The following is a 16,219-nucleotide window of genomic DNA, read 5'->3' as shown; positions in this document are numbered from 1 at the left end:
CCTGATGAGACTTATGCTTGAGTAAAATCCCCATGCAGCATGTAAATCATGGGTCCTTGTCAGACAGAAGTAAGAATATCATTGTGTACAATGACTGTAAAATGAGAAACATTTCTATGTTTGTGAGTATGCACTTTCCTTTTAAGGAATCAAATCTTTCTATACCTTTGATGCCTGTGGCATTTTGAATAAAACGTGGGGATTTTATTCTCCAGAGACAAGCAGTTGTAAACATTCAAGCTACTTATCAATTTTTTTTCTTAAAATGGAATGTCACTCTTGTTTACGTATCACTAACTCAAGTGAATTCAATGAAAACAATCAGCATATTTAAGAACTTGTCTGTCTTGAATTGAAAACTTTTTTTGTAATCATGATAGATGTTTTGCCTGAAAAGCTTTGTAAAATTATTTGATTGATTTAGGTACCATCACAAAGTTTAACCTTCTCTAAAAGAAGTTACAGTACATTATTAACCTTAACATAAACAGTGACTGTGTTTGGCCTTCAGTGAACAAAGGACAGCTCTGTTGCAGTGTAAAAGAGCTATGCAGACAGAATTAGTAGAGGACTGCTGTTTACAAAAACCACTGACATCAGTTTATCTTTTTCTATTTATGATCCTTGGGGAAAACACTGGATACAGAAATTCAAATACATCTTCTCCTGCTTACATTAGCTTGTGCTGAATTAACGTGATTTCTTCTTGATTTTAAAACTAAATTTAATGCTCGTGAAATGTACCAAACTGCACAGACTTGGAGACTCCAGTCAAGTTAATTCACAGAACAAATACCAACTGGATTTAATGATCCAAATTGCCCTGCCAACATATTTCAACCTAATTCACTTAATATTTTTAAGGATGTCAAGAGTTCAAGTGTCATCACCCCTTTCAGAATTTAGCTTCTTTGCTAATAAGGATGCAAATTATTTTGATAATTTCAGTGGTGTGGGCAATTACCAAGTAGAAACTGTATTGCCTGTGCATAAATCAAGTAATTATCAGATAATAAGAAGGATACAAGGAAACAGAATAACCTCAAACCTGTAGAGGTGAAAGACTCCAAATCCAAAAAACTTGTTTTACCAGCTCGCTGACTCACATCATGTTAAATACAGATAGTTGAAGAGCATTTAAAATATTTACATGCCCAAATGTAATCATTAAAATTATGTAGAATATTGTACAATAACAGAAAATGTGCACCTCATTTAAAAATATCCAATATCTAAACCAAGAAGTTATATGAATATCCACATTTTCAACAGATGGAGTGAAGTTCACCTCAAGGCAGGGGGCTGGTGTATGTCCTGGATTCCATTTTAGTCCTACGTTAAATCTTGGAGTAGAACTCAAGTGGTGCCTTCTGCTAGCGTCTCTATGCAGATTTCTTATGTGGAAGAGGATTTATGTCTAATCATGCATTCTTAAAAGTTGAAAACATGTTTATTGAATAAAATAATAGAGAATAAATACTATATTTTTATAATAAACTAAGTATTTCAAATTTTGGGCAAGTAGTTTATTCTATTGTAAATATACCAGTAGGCATCCTTCAGTCTGCATAGACTATGGATCGCGCCCTTTAAAGTTTCAATTGAGGACTTCATTTACAGCGTCTGTTGTGACTATAAAGACCCACACAAGAGTGACAGTCCTTGCTGCATCGCTTGCAGATGTAGTGGGTATCTGGCAAGTCCTTATTGTGCTTTCTGTGTGCTCGCTTCTCCTCTGCTAGCTGTCGATCTTCAACTCGCCCTTCTGAAGGCCCTTGTGTAACCCCTGCCTCCATCTGCTGCGGTTGTCTGCTAGATCCTCCCAGTTGTCCAGCTCGATGTCTACCTCTCTGAGGTCTCTCTTGCAGACATCTTTGTAACGCAACTGGGGGCGTCCGGGAGGTCTTTTGCCAGAGGCTAGCTCACCATACAGGATGTCTTTTGGAATCCTTCCATCGTTCATCCTGTGGACGTGGCCAAGCCAGCGGAGTCGACGCTGCCTGAGGAGGGTGTGCATGGTTGGGATTCCAGCTTGCTCGAGGACGGCAGTGTTGGTCACTCTGTCCTTCCATGATATTCCAAGGATGCGCCTGAGGCAGTGCAAGTGGAAGACGTTCAGCCTCTTTTCCTGGCGGGCATACAGGGTCCAAGTCTCGCTGCCATAAAGGAGGGTGCTGAGGATGCAGGCTCTGTAGACTTGCATTTTGGTGTGACTGTACAGCTTGTTGTTATTCCACACTCTCTTGCTGAGTCTGGACAGAGTTGTGGCCGCTTTTCCGATCCTCCTATTTAGCTCAGTGTCCAACGACAGGGTGTCAGTGATGGTGGACCCGCGGTAAACGAACTCGTGGACAACCTCTAACGTATAGTTGTCAATGCTGATTGATGGGGATTCAGCAACATCCTGACCCAGTACGTTCATCTTCTTTAGGCTGATGGTAAGCCCAAAGTCCTTGCACGCTTTGGAGAACTGATCCAGCAGTTTTTGAAGCTGGTCTTCTGTGTGAGACACTACAGCAGCATTGTCTGCGAACAGCATGTCTCTGATGAGGACTTCTCGCACCTTAGACTTAGCTTTCAGCCTTGCAAGGTTAAACAGTTTCCCATCAGATCTTGTGCACAGCAAGATGCCCTCTGTTGAAGATCCAAAGGCATGCTTCAGGAGGAGTGCAAAGAACATCCCAAACAATGTCGGAGCAAGCACGCATCCTTGTTTGACGCCACTCCCGATTCTGAAAGCATCTGATAACGCGCCGTCATATTGGATGGTTCCTCTCATGTCTTCGTGGAACGACTGGATCATCTTGAGTAACCGTGGAGGACAGCCTATCTTGTGGAGCAGTTTGAACAGACCATCCCTGCTGACCAAGTCAAAAGCCTTGGTCAAGTCGATGAAGATTGCTGAGAGGGTGTACCCCGAATCGCAGTGCGGATTCCGCGCAGAGAGGTCTACCGTTGATATGGTCTTCTCTCTAAGGCAGCTGCAGAAGAAGTGCAGGGAGCAGAGAAAGCCACTCTACATAGCCTTCATCATTGTAAATAGACTATCATTGCATCATTATTTTGACAAATGTAGCACAGGACTCCAGCCTATCCTTTTAATCCTGCTCCACTCCTGTCCCCTAACACCTATTCCCTCATAGTTATCCCGTTCTTGCATGCAAAAACCTTAGATCCCACAAATCTCACAAGAGAGACAGATTCCCCCCAAACTATTAAAATGGATACACACGTACTTATTTTAAAAAATAGCATTTTCCCACAAATTATCACAGGGTTTTTCCCACAACAATCCTGCCTGCAAAGTATATTTTACCCACTCCCATTATTCCAGCAGAGGATCCTGAAGGACTTGTGGAATCCCAGTCTTGCTGTAGATCATTAATCTAGACAGCATGTCTGTGCAGAAGAAAAAGGGATGGTGCATGGGGGCAGGAAATAAGGACCTTAAATCTGGTATACAAGTCATATGTAGTCTGGGATTAAATAGGGAAATTTGGAACCAGGAGGCATCTTAACTCCAGCCCTCAGTGCACCAGACTGTGCACACTCACCACCACAGGGGTGAGTTGTAAATTGCTGCTGGCATAGACTAGTCACTACCAAAGGAAAGGAGAAAGAAAGTGGGCATGATACCTCAGGGGCATGGTGCCTTCTGAGGCTACTCTAGGAATGGCATAATTTCTTCTTCACCTCTTGGTGCAGACTGTGCATCATGATGGTATAAATTAGCTCTTAACATGTTGAAAGTAACGGAGACTCAACCAATGTGTAAAAGAAGAAGTCACAGGAGGGGCATCTTTGTGCTAGTTTAGAGGACAGGATCCTGGTATCTTTATTGAACCGGAACAATGGTCACAAGTATACATGTTGGTGTACTTGTCGCTCCCATGGGTGTCTAGTACTGCATTTTGTCACCGATAAACTTGCTCAAAACACCTTTCCTGCCAAAGCAAGCCTCTGGTCTGTCTTTACCAACAACAATGAGGTCCATTGAATCAGCCTGCCACAGCCTTTGCTCATGCAGCTAACACCAGAGAGCCACAAAAAAGCAACGCTAGCAGCATTTACAACTTAGCAGCCTTAACAACACTCTGCACAGCCAACAAGTTCCAAGAGTCTCCCCCACACTCTGCAGGTGTATGTGTGTTGTTCAGTCTTGGCAGTAAAAGTGGACTGCCTTCTCCAACCAGTTGTGGGGTGGGGGGAAGAGGGTTATGTTATTTCGCTGCCTCAGCAGCAAGAAGTAGTTATTTAAGTTAACTACTGCTGATAATGCTGTAGCTAAAACATGGAAAATGACAGCTCTCACTAAGGCTCACTGACAGGAGGGGACAAAAGGAACAATGGCTTGGCAATTCGAAAAGGCCCATCAGCTCCCATCAGCTGCTTCTGCTATTGTGGCACTAAGAGTGGCTGGAGCCCCAAGGGGTCCTTTAGATGCCACTGAAGCCTGGGGCAGCATGCTCTGGGCAGTGCTGAATGACTTAAGGGGAAAACTAGCCCTGCCCCTTCTGCCTGAAGCCCAGCCCCTTTTGGGAGGGCAGAGCCAGCTCCTCCACCTAGGAGCCTGGTAATTCTGTTGGCTCCCCTGCTCTGACTACAAAAGAAGAATAAACAATAGAGTCAGAGTTACCATTATGGAGCAGGTGCACAGGGTTATGTTTGCATATTTAGCTGCTAATTTAATGATTTGTGCATGCTAATCTGAGGACCACTGAACCACTGCATAATAAAACAGGATAGGAAGTCATGAGCAGTATTGTGTAAGAGGAAGAGGGACTGTAATCTTAATCTATTTCTTGTGTAAGAAAGCACCTGGATAAAAACTGCATTTTTCTCCTTTTAGAAATATTTTTTAGTGGGTGGACGGCTGGGATCCCCTGACTTAAGTATTCACTCCCAAAGTGACGAATATCTCAGCATGTATCATGGTAATAAAGTAGGACTTTGCAAACTGGACTGAGTTTCAGATTTGTCAAACAAACAAACAAATCTCATAACAGTTTTATCTGGATTTCATGTTCTGTTACAAACCTTATGTACATCTACCCTAAAGATCTGCATTTCACTTGCACCCTGTGCATGGTGACAAGTATCAGAGGGGTTAGCCAAATTAGTCTGTATCTTCAAAAACAACAAGAAATCCTGTGGCATCTTGTAGACTAACAGATATTTTGGAGCATAAGATTTTGTGGGCAAAGACCCTCTCTGTCACATGTGTGAATCATCTAATGAAGTGGATCTTTGCCCATGAAAGTTTGTGCTCCAACATATCTGTTAGTCTATACGATGCTACAGGACTTCTTGTTGTTCTTGTACCCTATGTTATTTGTAGTCTCATATGTCTCTAACACTGAAACACAAAATAATGTTTTGACTGAGAAAACTTCAGCTTATATAGAACCTATCATTGAACAACACCAGCCCCGTCATTTTCAACTCTGTTCAGAACAGGCTGAGAAAGTCAATGAGCTGTCATTCGTTTTTTTAGTGAAACTCTCCATTGGTCCAATGTCGTTCACTAAACAGTAAAAGGCAAACTTGTCCAGAAAAAAATAGTGTTTTTAAAAGGATTCCAAGGAAGAGTTATACACATGGATTTTTTGACCATTAAACAGAAATATACATTAAGCACTGACTATACAAAACAAACAAAAAATGGATAATACATTAAATCTTACATATGACATATTATAAATACCATATAGTCGGTGGGGGGAAGGGAAAAGAGGATAACAAAAGATAGATTACCTTAGGCTTAAATCTGCAATTACCTCCTTAAGCCATTCTCTGGCTATGTCTACACTAGCATTCCTCTTTTGAAAGAGGCATGCAAATGAGGGAAATTGAAAACAACAATGAGGTGCAGATTTACATATCTGACACCTCAGTTGCATATTATTTCAAAAGAAAATCAGTGCAGACATGGCTTTTACTAAAGTAATTCCCATCTGCAAAAGAACCCTTCTACCTTAAAAAAAAAAAAAGGGTTTTCTTGAAGATGTGGCTCTTTCAAAAGTAAACCCCATCTACACTGCTTTTCATCTTTCAAAATAATATGCAGATGAGGTACCATATATGTAATCTGCTCCTCATTTGCATGCCTCTTTTGAAAGAGGAATACTAGTGTAGGCACAGCCTCTATGCTCCTGCGGCTGTAAAGCTAGCTTAAACACCAATTAACAATTGCCCTTATATGGGGTTTGTTCCAACTCTTCATGCTAATCCCAGTATATTATTGCCATAATTATTATTTATTTTTTCTAATGTGTTTGCCTCAAGAAGGCAAGACACCAGTGTAGTGCAGGCTTAGGCACAAAATGAAAAGTCTTTCCCTGCCTCTAAGAAGTTACCGTTTTTGGCTGTGGTTAAAGGGGTTATGGCTGAGAAGCAGCTATAATCTAACTGACAAACCTGCCAGAATGGCCTGTTAGTATTGTTGGCAGGCAGGTGCAATTTAGAACCACTGTAAATGGCTCATAATTGTGGAGAGAGCTCAGCTGGCCACCAGCCAATCCCAGAGTTGAGGGAATGAGAAGGTATGAAGGCATAAAACCACCTTTACTCCTCTCTTCCTCCAGTCCTGCACCAAGCCTAGATCAATGGAATCTAAGGATTGGTCCCAGACTGTTGGAAGAGGAGAAGAAAAAAAAAAGGACATGATACCAAGAAGGTCTTAAAAACAAAATTGACTCCTGCATCTGAACAGGGAAAATGTTCTGTATTAGTGAAAAACACAGGTGTAATCTACATTTAGAGCCCTACCATATTCACAACCATGAAAACTGCATTACCGGCTGTGAAATCTGGTCTTGTGTGTGCTTTCAGGAAGGAGACCAGAGTTCCTTAAACTGGGGGTTCTGATCAAGGGAGCTGCAAGGAGGTTGCAAGGTTGTTCTAGGGGCTGGGGTTCACGGTATTGCTAGCTTTACTTCTGTGATGCCTTCAGAGTTGGGTGGCAGCAGAATGGCAGATGTTGGCTGGACACCCAGCACTGAAGGCAGTGTCCCACTAGTCAGAGCTGTCCCTGGGGGCATGGGGATTGGAACACAAAATGCTGTTTCTCCAATCTGCTGGGGAGTGTGCCCCAGACCCTGCCCTACTCCACCATTTCCCCAATGCCTCACCTCTTCTCACCCTCTACCTCTTCCCACCCAGTTCCACCCTCTCCCCCAAATGTACTACTCCATCACTCCTTCTCCCTCCCCTAACATCTCTTGGTGCCACAAAGCAGCTGATCTGTGGCAGGTGGCAGACACAGGGAGGGAGGAGGAGGTGTTGATCTGCAAGGCCTGCTGATGGACAGGGAACACTGGGGGAAGGGAGAGATGTTGATAGAAGCTGCCCAGTGGGTGCTGATTGCCCACCACTTTTTTCCATTAGTGGTCCAGCCCCAGAGCACTCAGTGTTGACACTGAGCTCAAACCCTGCGTGACACACATTGAAGCATGAAGCCCCACCACATAGCACAGGACCCAGAGCAGTCAACCGCATTCGCTATACCCCCAGGGATGACTCTGCCACCAGCTGCAGTGCAGAAGTGAACATGGCAATACTGTACCATGCCATCCTTACCTTTGCACTGCTGCTGGTGGCAGCTCTGCCTTCAGAGCTGGGATGCCAGATAGCAGCCATCACTCTACAGCTGCCCAGCTCTGAAGACAGCACTTCCACTAGCAACAGCACCGAAGTAAGGGTACTACACTAATCTTGCAACCTCCCCAACTCCTTTTTGGACCAGGAATCCTACAATTACACCACCATTATTACATTTTAGATTTAAGTATCTGAAATCATGTGAAAGTTATGATTTTTATAATCCTTGGGCATGAAATTAACCAACAGGTACTGTGAATGTGCGCTGGCTTGGCCACGTCCACAGGATGAAAGATGGAAGGATTCCAAAAGACATCCTGTATGGTGAGCTAGCCTCTGGCAAAAGACCTCCTGGACGCTCCCAGTTGTGCTACAAAGATGTCTGCAAGAGAGATCTCAGAGAGGTAGACATCGAGCTGGACAACTGGGAAGAACTAGCAGATGATTGCAGCAGATGGAGGCAGGGGTTACACAAGGGCCTTCAGAATGGCGAGATGAGGATCAGATAGCTAGCAGAGGAGAAGCAAGCGCACAGAAAGCACACTAAGGACTTGCTAGACACCAACCACATCTGCAAGAGATGCAGCAAGGACTGTCACTCTCATGTGGGTCTTCATAGTCACAGTAGATGCTGTAAATGAAGTCCTCAATTGAAACTATAAAGGGTGCAATCCATAGTCTATGCAGACTGAAGGATGCCTACTATGATCGTGAATGTGGTAGGGCCCTACCTATGTTAAATGTTAAGGAGCTGTTTGATTGTAAATTGGGTGGATTTTTAGTGGGCAGCCCTTTCTAGTTCAATATGCCAGGTCTGGTTGCAGACATTTAGTTTGCTAGATCTTGCAAGAGCAATTTAATTAAAAATTAATCTGGTATTTCTTGTAGTAACATTAATCATGACAACTTTATTTAGTATAAAGCCGGATGAGAATATTAAATCCATTTTAGTTTCATTGTCATTTAACAATGAAATAAAGCACCAACATATTTTTTTTGTATTTCTGGTTGTGCACTATGGTTGTGCATTCTGAAATTACACATGGTATATTTAAATAATGAGAAAATGAAACAGACATTAGAGCATGGACCTCGCTTTGACGTCTCCCAGGTATAATTTACTGTCTTAAGACATTATTTAAAGTTATGATTTAACCATTATCTAAGGCCCAGTCTATGCTTTTGTATATCCAGGTCACATTCAGAAGGTTTGATACAAATGCTTCTACAAAAAACTTTTGTATTCTCCACTGAAAAGATACAAAATTCTCTGTCCAACGTACTATAGGACACATAACAAAACCGCAGAAACGTTGCACTTTAAAACATGATAAAATGATTTATTTGGTGATGAGCTTTCGTGGAACATACCCAATTCATCAGGGTCTGTCCCAGGAAAGCTCATTACTAAATAAATCATTTTGTTAGTCTTTAAAGTGCTACATTTCTGCAGTTTTGTTTTGTTATAATACAGACTAACACGGCTATCTCTCTGTTACTATAGGACACATAAGCCGTGTCTACACATGCACGCTACTTCGAAGTAGCGGCACTAACTTCGAAATAGCGCCCATCACGGCTATATGCATCAGGCGCTATTTCGAAGTTAACTTTGACTTTAGGCAGCGAGACGTCGAAGTCGCTATCCTCATCAGGAGATGGGGATAGCGCCCTACTTCGACGTTCAACGTCGAAGTAGGTACCGTGTAGTCATTGCGCGTCCCGCAACTTCGAAATAGCGGGGTCCGCCATGGCGGCCATCAGCTGAGGGGTTGAGAGACGTTCTCTCTCCAGCCCCTGCGGGGCTCTATGGTCACTGTGTGCAGCAGCCCTTAGCCCAGGGCTTCTGGCTGCTGCCGCGGCAGCTGGGGATCCATGCTGCATGCACAGGGTCTGCAACCAGTTGTCGGCTCTGTGGATCTTGTGTTGTTTAGTGCAACTGTGTCTGGGAGGGGCCCTTTAAGGGAGCGGCTTGCTGTTGAGTCCGCCCTGTGACCCTGTCTGCAGCTGTGCCTGGCACCCTTATTTCGATGTGTGCTACTTTGGCGTGTAGATGTTCCCTCACAGCGCCTATTTCGATGTGGTGCTGCGCAACGTTGAAGTTGAACATCGACGTTGCCAGCCCTGGAGGACGTGTAGATGTTATTCATCAAAATAGGCTATTTCAATGTTGCTACATCGAAATAAGCTACATCGATGTAGGCTACACGTGTAGACGTAGCCATAGTTTGCCTCAGCATGCACTATGGAGCAACCGCATTTGCACACATGGAGGTAGTCAAAACACAAAGGAAGGAAGAATTGGCCCACTGCTATTACAAATGTATTTACAAAATATGCTGCTGACCCCTTGTTTGAATAATTTTTAAAATAATTGGATAGCCATATAACCTTTAAAAGAAAAGATGATGTGAAGAGGAACAGGAATGACAAATGGCAGAAGGAAATAATGTTGAGATGGGTAAAGTATTGTGTTAAGCTACCTTTCTTTAAATTACTCAACTGATAGTAGAAAAGCAGGATTTAGACAAGATAATATAAATGTCATGCTTGAACCCATTAATCAGATTAAATAACACAACAAGTGCCATAGATCCTATAAGATGAAAGAATAAAACATCACAAATGTAGCTGGAAATTGGACTGGGAATTGTATTACAACAGTGAATAGTTATAGGGCGTAAAAAACAGTGACTAAAGAACATATTGTAGAAATCGATGCTGATTACATAAGGCACTGGCCGTGAAACCTTTAGACATATGAGAGCAATGACCCTGGGGTAAACATGCTTCAGCCCTTCAGAACATATGGTACTTGTTCAAATTCAAGCAGCATTTCCCAATGGATCAACAATGAATAATCCCACTTTCTGTTCAAGTCTGTGAGGCCATGGGGAGGACAATCCATTTTGGAGCCCCACAGGTTCAAAGTGTATATCCGGATTTATATGAGCATTCTATGTGATGCAACTGGTTAGATAGAGGATGTGATTACTGTTGAGCCTGCACAGAAGCCCACTCAGTTCAGGGTAGCTTCACAAAGCAGCAGCAGGGACATCAGTGTGCCTCACTCTAGGAAAAACTTTTAGCAGCTGGGGTAAATCCTGCAGCATAATTAACTAACTGGGCTCCGAAACAGATTGGTCTATCTGAGCACAGTAATAAAGATATCCTCTGTAGAGATCAATTCAAGTCACACATTTGTCAACTAGATCTCAAATCCCCAGCTTTTGGGGGACATTACAGTAGTTCGGGTGCATGTCAAATTGTCCGGGGACTTGCACTCTTGCAAACAACATCTTTTTTAAAATTTCATTTCATTCATTCTTGGTTGCATTCTGTTATTATTAGAAGCTCACAGACAAACATGTTTATTGCATAATATATTTTTTACTATGTAATTTATATACTGCAGGCAGGTTTTATAAACCTCTAAAAACATTAAGGCTACGTCTAGACTGCAGGCTTCCGTCAACAAAACTTCTGTCGACAAAGTTGTCAACAGAGCATGCGTCCAGACTGCAGATCTGTTGGAAGAGATCTGTGGGTCGGGAACGTTCTGTCATCATTCCTGTACATCTCATTCCACAAGGAAGAAGGGATGTGTCAGAGGAAGTTTTCTGGACAAAAGTGTCTGCAAAAGATACACAAAAGTCTTGCGCAATTTGCATATCTTTTGCTGACAGTTCTTGATAATCTAAACACAGCCTTAAACTTGTATTGCGTGTGTGGTAGGCTACAACTGTGAAGTGTTGGACATGGGCTGAAAGAAAAACCAGTGGCACTCATTGCCACAGAATATCATCTTGAAGATAAAAGCTTTGTGGGTTTCTTTTAAAAATTAGATGTTTATAAGAACAAGAAGAACATCAGAAAGTACATTAGATAGGAATGATGACTTTAGGAAGGATATAAATCTGGAGGCAACCAAATACTAATTGAAGGATGGGGAACTGTGAAAAACTTCCCCTGTGGGCAAGATACTCCATAATCATGTACTCTTGGGATTCTTGTGCCACCATCAGAAGCAGCTGGTACGCTCCCTTTCAGAAAGGGTGCTGCACTGGCTATGCCATTACTATGGAATGCCAATTCCTATCCAGCTGTACTGCTTGGGGGGAAAAGTATTCCTTTGATCACTGCAGCATGTAAAAGTAAATCTCACTTAAATGAGAACTAAAATTATATGAGGAATAAAATAAAGGAAATTTATATTACTATAATTCCCTCTCTACTTATTTATTTCCCAGTTCAGCAAGGCATTTAAGCATGAGATATTCCCACTGAAATCAGCTGATATTAGCTGCATGCATAAAGTTTAACACAGAGTCTTGCAGTTCTGCAATATCTCCTTTATATCCATGAATCATGCTTGGGGATTGTGGATGAGATGCAGATACAAATTCTGTATCCATACAGAGCTTAAGAAACAAAACTTAAAACAGCAGCAGTTTACAGCATTTCAGCTTCTTCTTAGGAATCATAATGTCATGCTCACTGCCTTCATTCTCATTCATGCATCAGCCTCTTACATGCAAAATTATAAGACTAGGGAGGCTTTCTGAACATCATTAAGTATTTTATAATAATGTAGAGGGGGATTAAGTAAAATAAGTTGGGTAACTACTCTTAGCTGTAAAGGAACATAGAGAGAATAAAATTATCAATTAAATAGAATAAGGGCTATAAAATTCCTTTGGTGTAACAGTCAAAAATATGGGCCGCACTGAAGCAGGCAGAGAGTTAGGCATTAGGATCAATGCACAATTAAAGGAAGAGCAATGTTTAAGAGCATTTAAAAGGCCCATATCATATTATCACTGACAAGCAGAAATGTTGATAAACAGAGACACAGGAAACTGTGGGACTATATTCCTGTCAGAGACACAAGATAGGTGAGGCAATCTGTCTTACTGAACCAACTTCTATCAGTTAAAGAGAAAGCTTGTCTCTCTCACAATAGACACTACACCAATAAAATGTATTATCTCACCCACCTTGTGTCTTTAATGTTCTGGTATCAACACAGCTACATCACTACTGCATGTGTTCCTGCTAGCTATTCAGGTTTAACATCCTGCCTAAAGAAAGTGAGGGTCCCAGGAAGCCTGGACATTAAGCCGTTCCTTTGGATCATTAAACTAAAGGCTCAGAAAACTTGATTATTTTTCCCCTGAAAAAGGCAAGTGTAGAATCTGGCACCATATTCAATTATGGTGTGTTGGCTCAATGAGACTACTGTACTGCCTTCCCCCCCAGAACACTGTACATAGATGAACAGATGCTAAACATAGGGCCAAATCCCACAAGTGGTCAGCAGTAGGTCCAAGGACCATATTTTTCAATAGCATTCAGAATATACTGAAAATCATTTGATATACAGTAAGATGAGGCAACAAGTTGGGATGCTACAATAGATACAATTCTGCAGTCCCATTTTCTATAGACTGAAGTTAAAATTGTCAAAAAACCCCAAACCAAACGAAGTGATTTAGGAGCCTCGGTCCCATGAATTTCATCTCAGTCAGACACCTGTGCCAATCTCACATTCATGGCCTAAATAGCATCACCGAGTTTGTTGTGTGGCTTGAGGTGCTCAGTATTGTAAGGCAGACAGAGATATTATCTAAGGTCTTTGCATTTTTAATGATCCATCAAATTCTTATTTATGAATTCTATTTAGTACTATTATAGCATAAAGAACTGCTACCTGATATAGCACACAACATTTACAGTTAGTTCACACTTATCAACTTCAAATCCTTCAAACAGCTCCCTTAGTCATACTAAAAGAAAAATGGTACATCTAGACGGTAATTACAGTTGTTAAGTATTAAGTGTTGGATTGAGAGGTGAAAATAAACAAAACGATAAGATGATGCAGGAACAAGCATATCTGTTTATTGGCAACATACAGAATGAAATTTTGTAGAGAAATGTTGGCAATTTGTGAAAAATTGTAGATTTTTTTAAAATCTATATTATAGCGGACACATTGATTAGCTATATAGTAACTTATTAAGAATATAGGGGGATATTTTAATAGGGAGTTAATTTCCTATAGTGCCTTTTGATCTTTAACTAAACATAATGCAAAGGAAGCATATTGGCATGCTGTGGTAAAAATAATGGTTTACTGACTATAAACAACAATGCTGCTCTGTTTGGGTTCTAGAAGTAGGCTATGCAGAGAGCACTTGGTAGCAGACTCAACTATTTAAAGCTGTGATTCTCAGCCAGGGTACACATGCTCCGGGGTACTCAGAAGCCTTTGAAAGATTACATCTAGATATTTGCCCAGTTTTGTAATGGGCTACATAAAAAGCTCTAGCTAGTCAGTACAAAGTAAACTCAAAATTTCATACAGTCTATGGCTTGCTTATATTGCTCTATATATTGAAGTGGAAATACAATATTTATATTCCAATTGATTTATTTCATAATTATATGGTAAACATAAGAATGTAAACATTTTTCAGCAATGATGTGCTGTGACACGTGTATTTTTCTGTCTGATTTTGTAAGCAAGTAGTTTTTTAAATACAAGGAACTGTGGGGAGCAAGCAAGTAAATCAGACACCCAAAAGGGGACCAGCAGTCTGCCTCAGCTCATGTGCTAGAAACAGCAGTGCTGCTAAGGGGGGAGATTCTTGTTAGATGATGGAGTACAACCTTGCCTAGCCAGGTAGGTACTCAGGTGGATAGTCTGAGCCACAGAGGCCATACTGCTGTTTATAGTGGTTGAATAGTTAGGACGTGTCTGTACCCAAGCAGGTAATCGTCCTCATAGCTGAAGTGCCAAAGTGACCTTGAATTACTGAAAAGGTCAAAAAAAATCTACAAATGTTCTACTTTCAAAATTAGTCTCTAAATATATAACATGCTACACACCGAGCCTGAGACATGCTTTACTACGCTATACCATGCACTACAGCACCTGCCTACCACTGGCACCTAACTTTTGTTGACATAACAGTTCCTGGAGACTTTGATATCTCCTTCATATCAAAGAGATGAAATATTGTGCAGTGGTAAGGCTTCAGTTCTGCAACTGGATCCCCACAGGCAGACTTATCAACGTTCAAGGAGCCCCATTGACTGCCAGACCCACAGAATATGAGCTAAAGTTTGTATTAATTAAAATAAAAGGGAAGGTAAGTGCATGCTGGTCATTTTCATTGGCATGTTTCAGTTTCCCAACTGTTTTCTACTCTCCTGGATCCCAAGTGGATTGTTGTTATAGATATTAATTATCCCTAGATTTCATTTTGTTTCAAAACACATCCTTTTTCTACAGCTCAGCTATCTGCCTCCTGCACCACCTATCAAAACACCACTAAGTAACGAGGGCCATCCAGAGAGCTCATATAGAGGAGCGGAAGACAGGCCTGTGAGTGTGTCAGTGAGCATTTCACTCTCACAGAAATGATGCACATGTGTAAACAGCCCTGGGAGAATAGTGATCGGTTCACAAAAAGAACTGTGCTATCAATCATTTCCACTTTAGAGATGTATTTTCCATGCTCTGGAATGAATCGTAAGAGCTCATTATGAAAAAACTGACACTTAATTACATGCATTTCCAAATTAAGCTACATGCTGTCATGGAACATACGCAAACACCACACATGTTAACATTAACAGCTTTTCAGCATTGTTGTGATTCCACAACCCAAATGATCAAACAGCAATGGGATAAATATTTGCTCTCTTTTTAAGATACAAAACGCAAAACTGAACCCTAAAACAAAAACTAAGACTTAATCTGACTTATAAAACAGAAGCCCTTAAACATGCACGTCTTTAGTATAGTGAGTTCTGTCCTATTTACTTCAAGCTTGATTAGAAATATGGAAGATAAATAGAAATACTGATTGCAGTTATATGTAACTGTAACATGCTTGTTTTAATTGGAAAACTATGATTATACATTTAATTTTCTTCTATGCAACAAGCAAAGTAATTACCTCTGCCTACATAACTTCCTTCATATCCTCCGAGAAAGATTTCTGCATGTGACCTTCAAGTGCCAAAAAGGGCTTTCATCCACAATCCAGTTATTCCACTTCTCTCAACATTTTTAGAGCACTCTCATTTCTGCCTAGTGCCTCGTAAAAGTACATCTTACATAAAATGGATCTACTGTCCCCTTTGTCCAAAAAAAATTAGTCTTTTCCTTCAGAAGAAGAGAAGCTCAGGTTATTTAAATAAACTCAAAAAGGAAATTTGGTTAATCAGATAAATGCATGAAAGCCAGTCATGCATACAAAATTTTCATGAGTTGATTAATAATTAACTGGATTTTGAAAAGCTGGCTGATGTTTTCGGATCAAGAGCTTTCGCTTATTATTAGGAGTACAGTTTAATCAGTTTGTTTAGAAGTGTTTTACCAGATGGAAAGCAAACTAGGTTACAGTCTTTCACTTTTTCATTTTTGTTCTTCTCTCAAACATTTAAATAATTCATGGTCCCATAGTCCTTCACAATTAAATACAGAAATAAAGCCTCTGTGCTTGTTTGCCCATTTTCTTGTGCTTTGTGTAGTCATTTCCACCTGGATCAAGGGAGGGTAAAGTGAGTGTAAAAGTATTCTGGTTTGATGACATATTTTCTTCCACTC

At 41.0% G+C, this 16,219-nt stretch overlaps 1 protein-coding gene across 2 annotated transcripts in view; it reads right to left on the bottom strand.

Moving 5' to 3' along the window:
• Window positions 1-15,741, bottom strand: part of C7H10orf90 (chromosome 7 C10orf90 homolog) — a 221,692-nt gene extending 205,951 nt beyond the window's left edge. For both annotated transcript variants that reach the window (XM_075000468.1, XM_075000467.1), the window contains exon 1: window positions 15,567-15,741. The gene's annotated coding sequence lies outside the window, so the exon portion shown is untranslated. The remainder of the gene's footprint in view (window positions 1-15,566) is intronic.
• Window positions 15,742-16,219: the final 478 nt, after the last annotated feature.

This window comes from Carettochelys insculpta, chromosome 7 (genome assembly GCF_033958435.1).
Source record: "Carettochelys insculpta isolate YL-2023 chromosome 7, ASM3395843v1, whole genome shotgun sequence".
NCBI lineage: Eukaryota > Metazoa > Chordata > Testudines > Carettochelyidae > Carettochelys > Carettochelys insculpta.
The sequence above is the reverse complement of the archived record's forward strand: the minus strand, read 5'-3'. Positions and strand labels throughout refer to the sequence as shown.